General features: G+C 34.9%; 1 protein-coding gene across 2 annotated transcripts in view; it reads left to right on the top strand.

Moving 5' to 3' along the window:
• TAB2 (TGF-beta activated kinase 1 (MAP3K7) binding protein 2) overlaps positions 1–13,037 on the top strand; it is a 91,323-nt gene that overhangs the window by 13,651 nt on the left and 64,635 nt on the right. Inside the window, exon 1 of one of the 2 annotated variants that reach the window (XM_080805596.1) lies at positions 10,688–10,838. The exons of the other annotated variant lie outside the window; for it this stretch is intronic. The gene's annotated coding sequence lies outside the window, so the exon portion shown is untranslated. Of the gene's footprint in view, positions 1–10,687; positions 10,839–13,037 lie in introns of those variants that run through there. 2 annotated transcript variants of the gene reach the window in all.

Genomic DNA, 13,037 nt, shown 5'->3' with positions numbered 1-13,037 from the left:
CCTTGTACATGTTTTGTTAGACTTATACCGAACACTTGTAAATGATACTATGTTTTAAATTTTGGTTTCTAGTTGTTCATTGCTAGTTTAGGATTGATTTCTGTTAACTGACCTTGTTTCCTTAGACCTTGGTAAGCTAAACAATTTTTAGGAGTTTTTTTGTAGATCCCATGAGTTTTCTAATATGTCTGTGAATAGAGAGAGTTTTGTTTCTTCTTTCCAATCTGTGTGCCTTTTATTTGTTTTTCTTGTCTTACTGCACTGGCTAGTACTTCCAGTACTGTGTTTAATAGGAGTGGTGAGATCAAACAGGCTTGTCTTGTGCCTGATCTTAGGAGTAAGCATTCAGTCTTTCACCATTAAGTGTATGTTAGCTGTAGGTCTTTTGTAGATGCTGTTTATCAGATTAAGAAAGTTCCCTTTCAATTTCAAGAATTTTTATCATGATGGGTATTGAATTTTATAAAGTGCTCTTTCTACATCAATTAATAGGATCATATTTTTCTTCATTAAACTGTTAAATTGATGGTGACTTTTCTTTCTAAGATTCACTGAGGCTGCTATGTGGAATAAACTGTGGGAGTGGGGCAAAGTTATAAGCAGGGAAATCATATTGGAAATTATTACAGTAGTCCAAATGAAAGATGATAGTGGCTTGGACCAGGGTAGTAACAGGAAAGGGTGAGAAGAGGTCAGATTTTGGATATGTGTCAAACCTTGTGTGGGCAGGAATTGCTGATGAATTGGATCTGAGGCATAAAAGAGAAGTCATGGATGACTCCTAAGATTTTTGGCCCAAGCAATTGGAACTGTGGAGTCGCTGTTTACTGAATTGGAGGAGACAGTGAAGTAGCAGGCTTTGGCTGGGCAGTCGAGATTTGTTTTTGGACATGTTAACTTTGAAAGGCCTATTAGACTTGTAAATATCAAGTAGGTGATTTGGTATACAAAATAGAATTCCAGCAAAAGATCCAGGCTAGAAATGGAAATTTGAGAGTTAACAATTGAGTTGATATATGAGAAATTTATAGTATAGCAATATTTATTAAAAACTATACCCTGTAACCTTTTTCTTTTTACTGTATCTTATCTAAGGTTTATTAGCAAAATGCCATATTTTCCTACCATGTAAAGAACTTTACCAAGTTCCAGTTTGGATTGGTTCTATTTATCAGCCTACTGTTGTGTATCTGATGTTAAGTGCACCAGAAATTATGTGATTAGGGGATATGTATTTCCTGTAATAGTGTATTTAACCATGCTTATTTGACAGGAAGATGACTATAATAGTAGTATAGGCACATGTGTCTTACTTATTTTCAGAGGTTTGTCCTGAACCTTTATTAAAAGGAAGTACTTTTGTGTGTATTGTGAAAAAGGTTTGGCACTATTATTTAAATGCCTTATAGGCTTTCTGTGGCAATATTTCTTTTGTAGGAAAAAACAGAACAGCCAGAGAGACAGATCAAAAACAAAAATTGAAAATAGGTATGCAAAATAGCTAGCAAGGAAGAGACCTCGATTTCTGACTTAGACCCCAAAATAAATTGGTAAAGGGAGAGGGTGAGCCTCAATTTACAGAACTGGTAAAAAGACAGATCTTCTGAGTTCCATTGAGATATGTTTACTTCATATAAAGGTATTTGAGAAAATACTTTTTAAATACCACAGTCTTTTCTGTTGTAACTAATTAACTCTAGTAATATTTTCTGATTAATAATTTCTATATTTCTAGCACTTTGTTTTAGTTCTTCTGTTGTAGGATTTACTATATTGTGTTATAATAGTCTGTTTACTTTGCAGTTTCTCCCACTAAATTAAGTTTTCACAGCATTAGTACAAGGCCTTGGCACTTAAGCTCTCTGTAAGTATTTGTGAATGAATGAGTGAACACACATATACACACTGCTAAAGTTTAAAGCTATTAACCTTGCTTGCTTTTGAAAATAAATGAGTTTTTGAGATTCCAGAGTATGGGTTATGGCCATATGTCTCTTCTGAGTACCACATTTTGAGTTGATGCTTTCAGACAGACATTATACTCCTACAGAATGCACATAACAACAATACTAACCAAAGTTAGTGAGGCACACATTTTATTGTTATCTGTTCTTTTTTTCATTGTGGTAATGGATTTATGCAAAATCATCTCAACTTTGGCCCAGACTTGTTGTAGTGAAAGGGGCACACATTGCAAATAGTAGGCTGAGCTTAGAATTTAGCCTGTAGTAGCATGTCTCATAGGAAGTTCCCCGCGCACATTTTAAAAATCTTTTACTTGTCCTTCTCCCCATATCCAGGTAGATGGTAGAGTTATGGGCCAAATTTCTCTTTCATAATAATTATACTTTCAAAAGCATTTTCATAAACCTTTATTCCTTTGAGCTTTACAAGACAAAAATACCCTGAGCCTTTATTGTTCCAGTGCAGATTTAAGTACCTGAAAACATTTATTTTTGCAGCCATGTATTTTATTTCCAGATCCATATAGTGTGTACACATATGTATATATATGTGTGTATGTATATATCTGTATACACATATATATGTCATGTGAGTCTATAACAAATTAATAAAGTTTATTGGAAGAAGCTTTCTCTGATATTGTTGATGCAGTAATAAATGCTTAAAAATATTAGTTGTTTATAGAAAATTTTTATATTCTAAATTAGCTATAAAATTATTACCAAAATAATAAACTTAAAACTCTATAATCATTATTGTTATGCTTATTTTCATTTGGCTTTCTTGACCCCACTCCTTCCTAAATTTTATCTAACTCTTCTGACTCTTTTGCTGTAAGTTCTTGGTCTTCAAGTCTCTTTTCCTGCTTAGCACCTTTTCCATAATTCCCTAGGTGAGTGTTACCACCTTCTACTGATACTCAGTACTGTATAATTCTACAAAACCTGTTAACCTCTGTTGGGGAGGAATGTGAGTGATCCAGTTACGTTTTAAGAGCTAGGAGGTTCGGGGTGCCTGGGTGGCTCAGTGGGTTAAAGCCTCTGCCTTCAGCTCAGGTCATGATCCCAGAGTGCTGGGATTGAGCCCCACATCGGGCTCTCTGCTCAGCAGGGAGCCTGCTTCCCCCTCTCTCTCTGCCTGCCTCTCTGCCTACTTGTGATCTCTGTCTGTCAAATAAATAAATAAAATCTTAAAAAAAAAAAAAAAAGAGCTAAGAGGTTTGTTACCACTCCGAAATACAGCTTAGCAAGCTGTAAGATTAGAATAAACCATCAGATAAGAGACTTGTGTTACTGTGTTTGTCCAGGTATAAGATACCTGAACAAGGACATTGTGGATATAGAGAGCGGGATGAATGCAAGAAATATTTGTGGGTAGTAATCAGTGGAACTTTGCTGTTGATTGTGTATAGCAAGGAAAGCAATTGAAGACCCTGAAATTGCCAGCTTCAGAATCATGCTGTTATTAATAATTGACATAGAGGTACATTATTGGGTGGGAGGTAGTGAGATAAGTTTTGGACAGGGTAACTTTGGGTCCCTAGCATGGCATTGTCAGGCTATTAGTTTTACTCGTCCCTCCACACCCGGCCCTTGCTACCCTTCCCCCTCACTCACTGTATTCCATTACTATTAGTCTAGAACTTCCCTTTAGGAAAAGTAATTTCTTTTTGGTTATAATCAACAGTAGAAATTGTAATGTGTGGAAAGCAATTCCTTGTTTCCTACCCGCATTCCCATTATCCTCATCTTTTGACCCTTCCCTCCAACAAGAAAGATTACTTAGAAGATTACTTAGAATTAGAAAGATTACTTAGAATCACTCTTACCACCTCACCCCACACCCACCCAACCTCTGAGATATGGTACATAAGTTTTTTATATTTTTTGAAAAAAGTGAGTCAACTGGGTAGAGATCTTTGAAGAAAAAACTTTATGAAGTGTTTGTGATTAAAACATCAGTCAATGAATAGAGTAACACCTCATTCATCTGGTTTCATTAGGTAATAAATATGCTGCATAAGATAATTGAAACTTATCCCAAAATGGTTTTTTTAATAGATTTTATGTATAGAGGTTTTTATATTATGTTTAATAATAACACTATGTAAGTTTTACTTATGTATATATGTGTATATATACATTTAATAGATGTATATATACATGTATATATACATTTTATGGCTCCAAATATGTTTCTTTATAATCTTTTATATGATTTACTATCTTCTGAAGTAGGGAACATTCCCCTCGCTCCACACTTAACCTGTCCTGAAAGATAGAAATAGCTTTTTGTTTCAGAGCTTCAGAATGAGGGTCAGGAGCCCTAGGTTCTAGTCCAAGGTCTAACAGTAAATTCCTATGTGAGATACTTTGTTTTTTTATCATTGAATCTATGGAATCTAGTATAGTGCCTGGCATGTAGTAGGTGCTTAGCAAATATTTTTTTAAACAAATCGTTGTTTTATGCCTACTTTACCACTCCTTTCCTGATTTATTACTTGGACTTCATTACTACCTAGTAAATAAGCTTATGAATTTTTAATATAATAGGAATATCTATTTGAAGTAATATGAAGTGAACTGTTAAACTTAACTTATGCTGTGTTTTAGGTGCTTAGTGGAATTTTTGGCCTTCTTGATGTTTTGTTGTTTTTAAAGCTGTCAAAAAAATGATCTTCTAATTTATTGAGGGTAGTTTGCTTACTGTGAGTACATTCTGTATGCCTTTATTATATGTAAGCAGTGTCTTATTTACAAGGATGCAGCCCATGTCCGCAGGGATTTTATAACCTAGATGAAGAGACACAGAAGTGGAACTAGAAGAGAAAAATTAAATGTTGGATCTTGAAGCATTGACCCACAGGTACAGTGGGAGTTCCAGGAATAGATCCATGTGGACTGAAGCAGTAACAAAAGAATTCAAGAAGGAGATGAAACCTGAATTGGTTTTGGGGAGTAGTTAAGATTTTGATAAGCATCAAGATGGAGAAATGACATTTTAAGTCCGGGCAATAGCGTAATCAGGAGAGAAAGCTGGATTAAACATGTTCAGACAAGCCTGACTGGATTCCTATGGGTAAAAGGACTAGTGTGAAATCAAAGTAGATGGTTTTAGTGTGAGTTTTACCCTAGCTCCATGAACCTGAAGGGGTCTGAGGATAGACTTTAGAGGAATCCCTGTGTTTAGATGAGAAAAAAAAACCCTACATCTTTATGTTTTCACTAACAGGAACCTATAAATGAAATTCAGTATTTTCTTCTATGGACAGTCCCTATTTACAATGGTTCAACTTACAATTTTTCAACTTTCTGATGGTGCAAATGAGATATGTGTTCAGCAGAAATGATACTTCAGATTTTGAATTTCGATCTTTTCCTTGGCTAGCAGTATGCACTGCTGGATTCTTCTGTGTGCTGGGCAGCAGCAGCAACCCACAGCCTCCGGTCAGCCATGAAACTGTGAGGGTGAACAACCAATGTGAGCTTACAGAATCATTCTGCTCCCAAATAGCCATTATGATTTTCACATTCAGTACACTGTTCAATAAATTACATGAGATAGTTAACACTTTATTATAAAATGGGCTTTGTGTTAGATGCTTTTGCCCTTATGTAAGTGTTCTGAGCACATTCAAGGTAGACTAACCTGTGATGTTCTGTAGGTTAGGTGTATCCAATGCATTTTTGCATTTTTGCATTGTGTTTTCAGGTTACAATGGTTTGGGGTGGAACCCCATCATAACTCAAGAAAGATCTGTATTAGGATTTTAAACAGTAAAGCACAGTAGTATTAGCAGTGGCTGTGACTTTATTACTAATGGTAAAGCACAGATATTTTCATATTACTTTATAATTATTGATATTTCTGAATATAATTTATGCAGATTACTACTTCAAAATTATGGTTATTAGACTTCTGCTAGATTTTATTTTGTTGAGTATTAGTAAAGAAGCATATTTAGTAACATATCGCAAATACAGGTTTAAAAGAAACTTGGTAACTTTCAGTATTTTTGTTTGTTTATTTTCTTTGTAATCATTATGCATTTGTATTCATTATGCATTCTTTGTAATCATTTATGCATTTAAAACCATCCATATTTTAAAAAAAATAATTATATTTTTCGTAAAATTGACTCTCTTTGTAATCCTACATACTGTATTTAATGAATTTAAAAATATTATGAGAGGATATCTGTAGCCTTCAGACTGCCGAAGGGGTCAGTGACACCAGATCTAGTGAAACCAAATGGGAAAAGGCCTTGAAAGCCATACCAAAGAGTTTTAGTTGAAATGATAAGTAGAGGAGGAGTCTAATAAGTTTTTTGTTTTAATTGCAGAATAAAGGCAAGTTAACTTAGAACTAACATTTTTAATTTCATTTAGTTTAAAAAAGAGGGAGTTCTTTATTTCACAGCTATAAAGTTTACAAGGTAACAAAAACTTGTCTATCATCCCATGTTCATTATCCTTATACTCTTCATGTATCTGTTCCAGTTTATTAAGTTCTTCTGCAAAGGAGTGAAATATTTATTAAAGTGGTTATATAGGGGGATTTTTAATCTGCTGTACTGTACTTCATAGGTCAACTAGGAAAACTTTGGTGGCAGGGAGGTAAGCTATGGGTCTGGTCATTGAGATGTGGGATGACTGGGGTAGTGTGGTAGCAGTAGGGGTGGAGTAGAATTGGCGATTCTAAGAGCTATTGAGAACTTAAAGGGCTTGATGGTAAACATGGGAGTTGAAATGCATGGAGTGGCATAAGAGAAAGTAAGGGAAAAGAATAGAGTACCTAAATTAGGATTCCTGGAATAATACTGTACAGGTTCACAGTACTTTATCTGTAACCAAGGTCAACTGTTTTGGAATTCAAATTTTTTTGAATTTTAGAAAGGAAACATGGTATTTTTATTGTATACTATGTAACACCCCCAGTAAGGTCTGAGGCATCGCCCAGAGGGAACTCTGAACCAGGAGTTAGAAAGCCACAAATACATTTTTGGCCCTCAATCTACCATGGATTGAAGTTTTTGGTAATTAATATATTACTTAATTTTCTGAACCTTGCAAAATGAGAGTAATGACTACCAAGCCTTCTCAGTGGTTTTTCATGAAGATCAAATGATATGATGAATTAGAGAATAGCCAGTAAAACTCAAAATATTCTAAGAAGTTTAGTTATTGCAATATGGTGGATGAGGATCCTGAAAAGGTTATTGTATTTAATCTGAATAAAACTCTTATCAAGGGGGGAAATTTGGAGGCTGGTTAAAACAAAATCGAAGCCACAGTATAACTACTCAATAGAGAAGTTTGGCATGGCATGAATGGTAAGAGACAGATGGCCTAGCATAGCATATCCATTCCTTACATTGCTATGGCAGGTTTTTTTTTTTATGTTTGTGTTTCTCACTTGATACGGAGGAGGCAGAGGGCAGGAACTACAGCTCATTCTCTTTGCTCAGTGCCTTGAATAAAGTAGCTATTTTCATTAATAGTTTTGTGAATAAATATACTTGCTGGACAAGACTTAACTGATAAGGAAATACTTTGTGGTATGAGTACATACATGGATTGTGTTTAAGATCATTAAGACTTAAACATGTTCAAAGGTTGAAGAGAGAGATTGAGAAAAAAGGTGGCTGGTTTCCTCAAGATGTGGGGGGGATAGCGTCTGGAGCCATGGATGAAAATGCTGGTCTTACTAGTAAGAGACTCTTTGCTGCAAAATGCACCAGACCCAGGAGGTTTTACTATTGAATTCTTAAAACTTCAAGCCCTTGATAACTATTTCAGAGCGTAGAGGGAAAAAAGGTAAACTCCCCAGTTCTTTTTACAAAGCCAGTGTAACATGATAATAAAATATGAGCGTAAAAGATTACACACCAATCTCACAAAAGTTGGTACAAAAAATGCTTAATATAACTATCAAATGGAAACTACCATTACATTAACAGAATAATACTGTAATGAAGTAGAATGCAATGTAGAAATGTAGAATGTAGAAATGATAAATTCATTCATATGTTAGTAGGTGAGAGAGGGTTATGAATATCTTGAAGGGTAAAAAAAGAGGGAGATAAACATTTATTTCTAATATTCCTTCGTGAAACAGAAATAAATGAGTAGACCTAAGATTTGACATATCTCAGACCAGAAGTCTGCATTTTGTTATTAGAAATAAATACTAAATTCCTTTTTAAAAGTCATGAATCAAGAAAAGTCTGGCCAGCATTAACTATTCTATAATATTGTCTTTGGAATACTGCCCAATGTAATCAGACTAAAAAACAAAATAATTATTGAAAGGGAGGAGGCAAATTTATCTATAGATGACATTGTATGTCTGGAAAAGACAAAAAGAATCTACTTAAACTACTGTGAGTAATGAAATTTCATTATGATAGCTAGTTATAAAATTTTAAAAATCATTTAAAGTATTTTTTTTGATCTTTGAAAGTCCATCTATATGGATTAATAAATGAGAATCCTCATTCTTAAATACTTTTTTTTTTTTTTTGCCTTCTAGGGAATACACAGACTGAACTTAATCTTATCATCTCTAAGTAAATTGCAGTGTGTTTTGAATGAGACACTTTCCGTGTTAACTTTTTTTTTTAAGATCTTATTTATTTGAAAGAGAGAGAGACAGAACAAGCAGGGAGGAGGGACAGAGTGGGAGAGAGAGAGAGAGGCAGACTTCCCCCACTGAGCAGGGAGCCCAATTTGGGGCTCAGTCCCAGGACCCAGAGATCATGACCTGAGCCTGAAGGCAGATGCTTAACCACCTGGGCCACTCAGGTGCCCCTCTGTGTTAACTTTTAAACACTGTTTTGAAATAAATTTGTAGCAGTGAATAGAGTTACTTTTAAGATCTTTTTTTAAATTCTTGTTACTTTTGATACTTGCTGTGTTACTTGGTAATGCTAGGGAAGGTGTAATCTGATCTTTGAGCCATATTTGGTAAATAATAATTTTGTATGGAACCCACAGTTCTATCAGTGAGAGGAAAATTATTGTCCAAATGTAAGGCTTTTAGTTGCCCTTAAAGCATTTCCTGACTCAAAGACCAAGTTATATCATGCATGGAAATAGTTTTGTTTTTTAAAGTATAGCATCTTCCAGATCTATAACTTTTTAACAAAAGTGTGTGGACAAAGGTATTTTCTCCTTTATTTGTAGGGAAAAGAATTCATGTCTCCTTCTTTACCACTGATTCTATTTATATCCTAAAAGTAAATTGTTTTATTTTTATTCATCATTAGCTCCTAACTTGAGCTCTCACACATTCCCTTTATAACTATCTGTTCTGAAATCAGTTTGATAAATCAGTTATATCTCTTTCAATGTGATGCAGTTGAGTTATTTAAACCTAAAGCTTATCATATAGCTGTTGCTTTAGCATATATAAAAATGAAAACTTAAGTATACCCATATGTTTAGAATAAAAAAATGTTGTTTCATTCTGTAGTAATATAGAAAAATATATTGAATACCCACTGTATGCAAGGTTCTTCTACACTTCAGCTAATCTTCTTGACAGTCCAGTAAGGTAGGGTGTGGTATCCCACTTAATAGAAAAGAAACTTGTTCAGAGTTTTAGTGTGAGGCCATCCTGAAACCAGATTTGAACCTGTATCTGTCTCTACAGAATTTTTTCACCAACAACATACCATCACAAAAGATGGAGAATTTACATTTTCTTAAAAACTGCTTTGATTCTGTTTCACTTTGCTGTGTTGCTGGTCAGAAGAAATGCAAGGAGTTTTTGAATCTTCCTCTTCACTGTGTGTGTGTGTGTGTGTGTGTGTGTGTGTGTGTGTGTTTTGTTGTTGTTGTTGTTTTCCTGTTAGAGTTCTCACAGTCTGCCATCACTTGACAGTTGCAGAGCATTCAGTTTATTTTGACTGCTATGACATTTGTTTCTTAGAGAAACTCCTGCAGGTGCCAATTCATCAAGCATAAGGACATCGTTTCCAGGCCCTTGTACAACAGTCTACCATTTTTAACATCCTACATTTCTGTAACCTTTGTACTTACAGGATTTTTTTTTTCCTGTAAAAAAATTTGGACCTAACAAATTTATACCCCCCCCCCAAAAAAAAAATCAGTCTATTTTGGTAATGGAAAAAAGAATTTCCAGTGTGGTTACGAACCACATCTTATGAGCTGTTCTTTGCCTCCTACTTTAAGGATTACCAAGTATTTTTTAAAAATTGGAACCTGAAATTCAGTTCATTGCTTGGATGCATTTCTTAAGAAACCTCTGAGAATTGATTGTAGGAAATTAGGGGAGAAGTTAGAAGATGACTGGAAATGAGATAGCGAGAGAAGAGCAAAATGACTGGAAGATGAGGACTTTACAATTTTAATTTTACCGGTGAAAGTAGATTTGTTGTTTTTCTTTTTCTGCTATACTCTGTGGTCCCATATTGGACAGTCTGTTGCAAAAAGCCATTATAGATTTCATATAGGCCACTGTTTGAGTATCTGGAACTGGGAGTCTGTAGAGTAGAATTGGGTAAAGTAAGACAATGACTTAACTAATGTAAATAGCATCTTTTGGTAACTTGGAACTTAAGAGATCCTTTTTCCATCTCAGTATTTTATGTGAGACACACTGGGGACTAACTCACTGCTTTTAGATCTCATAATGTTATCTGGTCACGTTTCTTACTCTGCCTACCTCTAGTTTACTCTAGTTTCTCTTCTGCTTTCAAGGCTCCAGACCCAGTTCCTGGACCTGCCCTGGAAAAGAAGTATCCAGTAGAGATGAGCTCACTGCAGTTACTTAATTAAAAAATTTGTAAGCTACAAAAATGGCAATGGGCCAATCAAGAACAGCTACAATTTGAATTTTTCTATTTCCAGGTATGCTAAAGTCCATGGCACCAGTTAAGCTTAGCCTGCGTAACTGCCTTACTATGACATTTATAATAACCAAAACTTTACTTTCAACATCTGTGGTCCTCTTGCTTTCAAGTTTAGTAACATTCCTAACATTTAGGTAACATGCAGCTACTCTTGACTTTAACATACCCTTTGCCTGAATATTTCTAATTTAACTTGTTTGCTAGTAGTAGCAAACTAATGCAAAAACAGTTAAAAATAAATTAGAAATGCTATTGAGTTAGGCCCTGTACATGTACAAAAGATACTCTGGTCTTCATTGAGAAATAAACACTAATGACAACAAAACTGTCTTCCTTTAAGAGGTTCACATATAGTATAAGTAGCACAGGGAATTAAATAAGTGATCCTAGTTCTTGCAACTATTCTATACTATAAACGCCTTCACATAGAATTAATATATTCTTTAGTAATTGGAAATCATAGGATTTCTGAATAGAACCAGATAATGTATTATATAGTACTTTTTACCTGAAGAATTTTAAATGTAAGTATATAATATTGCTATATTTTTACTTAATTGTTCAAAATAAATCAGATAAGAAAGTCATAGTAGTTGGAATTGTCCTGGAATATAACAACACAACCAAAAACTGAGGTTTCTTGTTGCCTTAGATATTAATGGAGTAAAAACTACTTATGGATGGTTGGAGGGCAGAGGGCAGTTAGCTTTTAAGGACTTTTATTACTTTACCCATTTGTATAGATTTAGAAACAGGATTAATCCATAAAAGGTAACTTTATTTACTAAATGGGCAGATAGCCATACATATCTTCTGTTTTTATTTATTTTTTCTGAAGAGTTATTTGAGGTGGGGAGCCAAAGGAGAGAATCTCCCAAGCAGACTCCCCACCACGTGTGGACCCCAACAGGGGCTCAGTCCTGTGACATTTGAGATCATGACCTAGCCGAAACCACAAGTTGGACACTTAACCAACTGAGCCACCCAGGCGACCCTCCATATCTTTTGTTTTTAAAGTTCAAGTCAGAGGAATTGAACAGAGGAATTTTATATCCCAACTGTGATTTTGAAAGATGATTCTAATATCCTTAACTTGTGCTTTAAAAATTCTCTCCTCCATTGTTAACGTATAATGAATTTAATGTCAACTGGTGTATTCAGCATTGGGTCACTGATTATGTCCCACTTGATTTGTTTGGTATTGAAAGGATTGTTGAGTGTTGAATTAGGACTGGAGTGTTGAATTAGGACTGGAAAGGGATCTGCTGCCAGAGTTACTGTAGGATCATTACTGCTGTCACGGGAATTGGAGGGGAGAAAGTACATTTGAATTTCAAGTCTTACTAGTTATCACTGGGGCTATTGGTAATGATGAGATTTTTCTACATTACCTAATGCAATTTTTGTATAAAACACTGTAGTAGGCACAGTAGGTATGTGGAAATGAATAAACCTTGCTTTCAGTGATCTTACAGACAAGTAATAGCAAAAAAGTACTGTAATAGGGGTGTGAATTGTGTACTGGAGAGTACCAGAAAGAATCAGCTTCATGGGGAAGGTAACATTTCTACTGCATCTTGAAGAACAGATAAAAGTCTTTTGAGAGAATGGCAAGAATGTTTCTAAGTTACGGAAATGAAAGTATATAACATGTCCTAGAAATTGTGAGCATTCCAGTGTGCCTAGACAACAGTGTATGGGATATGATAGAAGTTGGATCTATGTCATGCGTGCTTTCAAATGTCACGTGAAAGAGTTGGGACTTCAGTAGTAGGTAATGGGAATTATTGGAGATTTCTTAGCATTGGCGAACTTAAGTAGGTGAGTCTTTTGAAAAGCTGACTGAGGTAGAGTAAAGGTTGACTTGATTAAGTCAGATTAGGCGGTAGTAATACCTAATTAAGGACAACATTTATTGTTATATGTACCAGACGCTATGTGTGGAGAGTTTTACCTTAAATTTCTCATTTAATCCTCATTACGGGAATGTGAGAAGTAACTGAAATAATACATACTAGGCATTTAGCACAGGACCTGGCCCAAAGTAATGATGAATCTATAATGCTGAATCATGGCGATTATACTATAAACTCAGAGAAAAGTGTTCTTGTCCACCTTTATGTGTGATAACTTTCTATAAGAATATTGTTTATTGAAGAAGTAACATAAACCTCTTTTTCTAATACCCCCTGCCTCT

The sequence above is a fragment of the Martes martes genome, assembly GCF_963455335.1.
Source record: "Martes martes genome assembly, chromosome: 6".
NCBI lineage: Eukaryota > Metazoa > Chordata > Mammalia > Carnivora > Mustelidae > Martes > Martes martes.
Note: the sequence above shows the minus strand (reverse complement) of the source record. Positions and strands in the feature narration are given on the sequence as shown.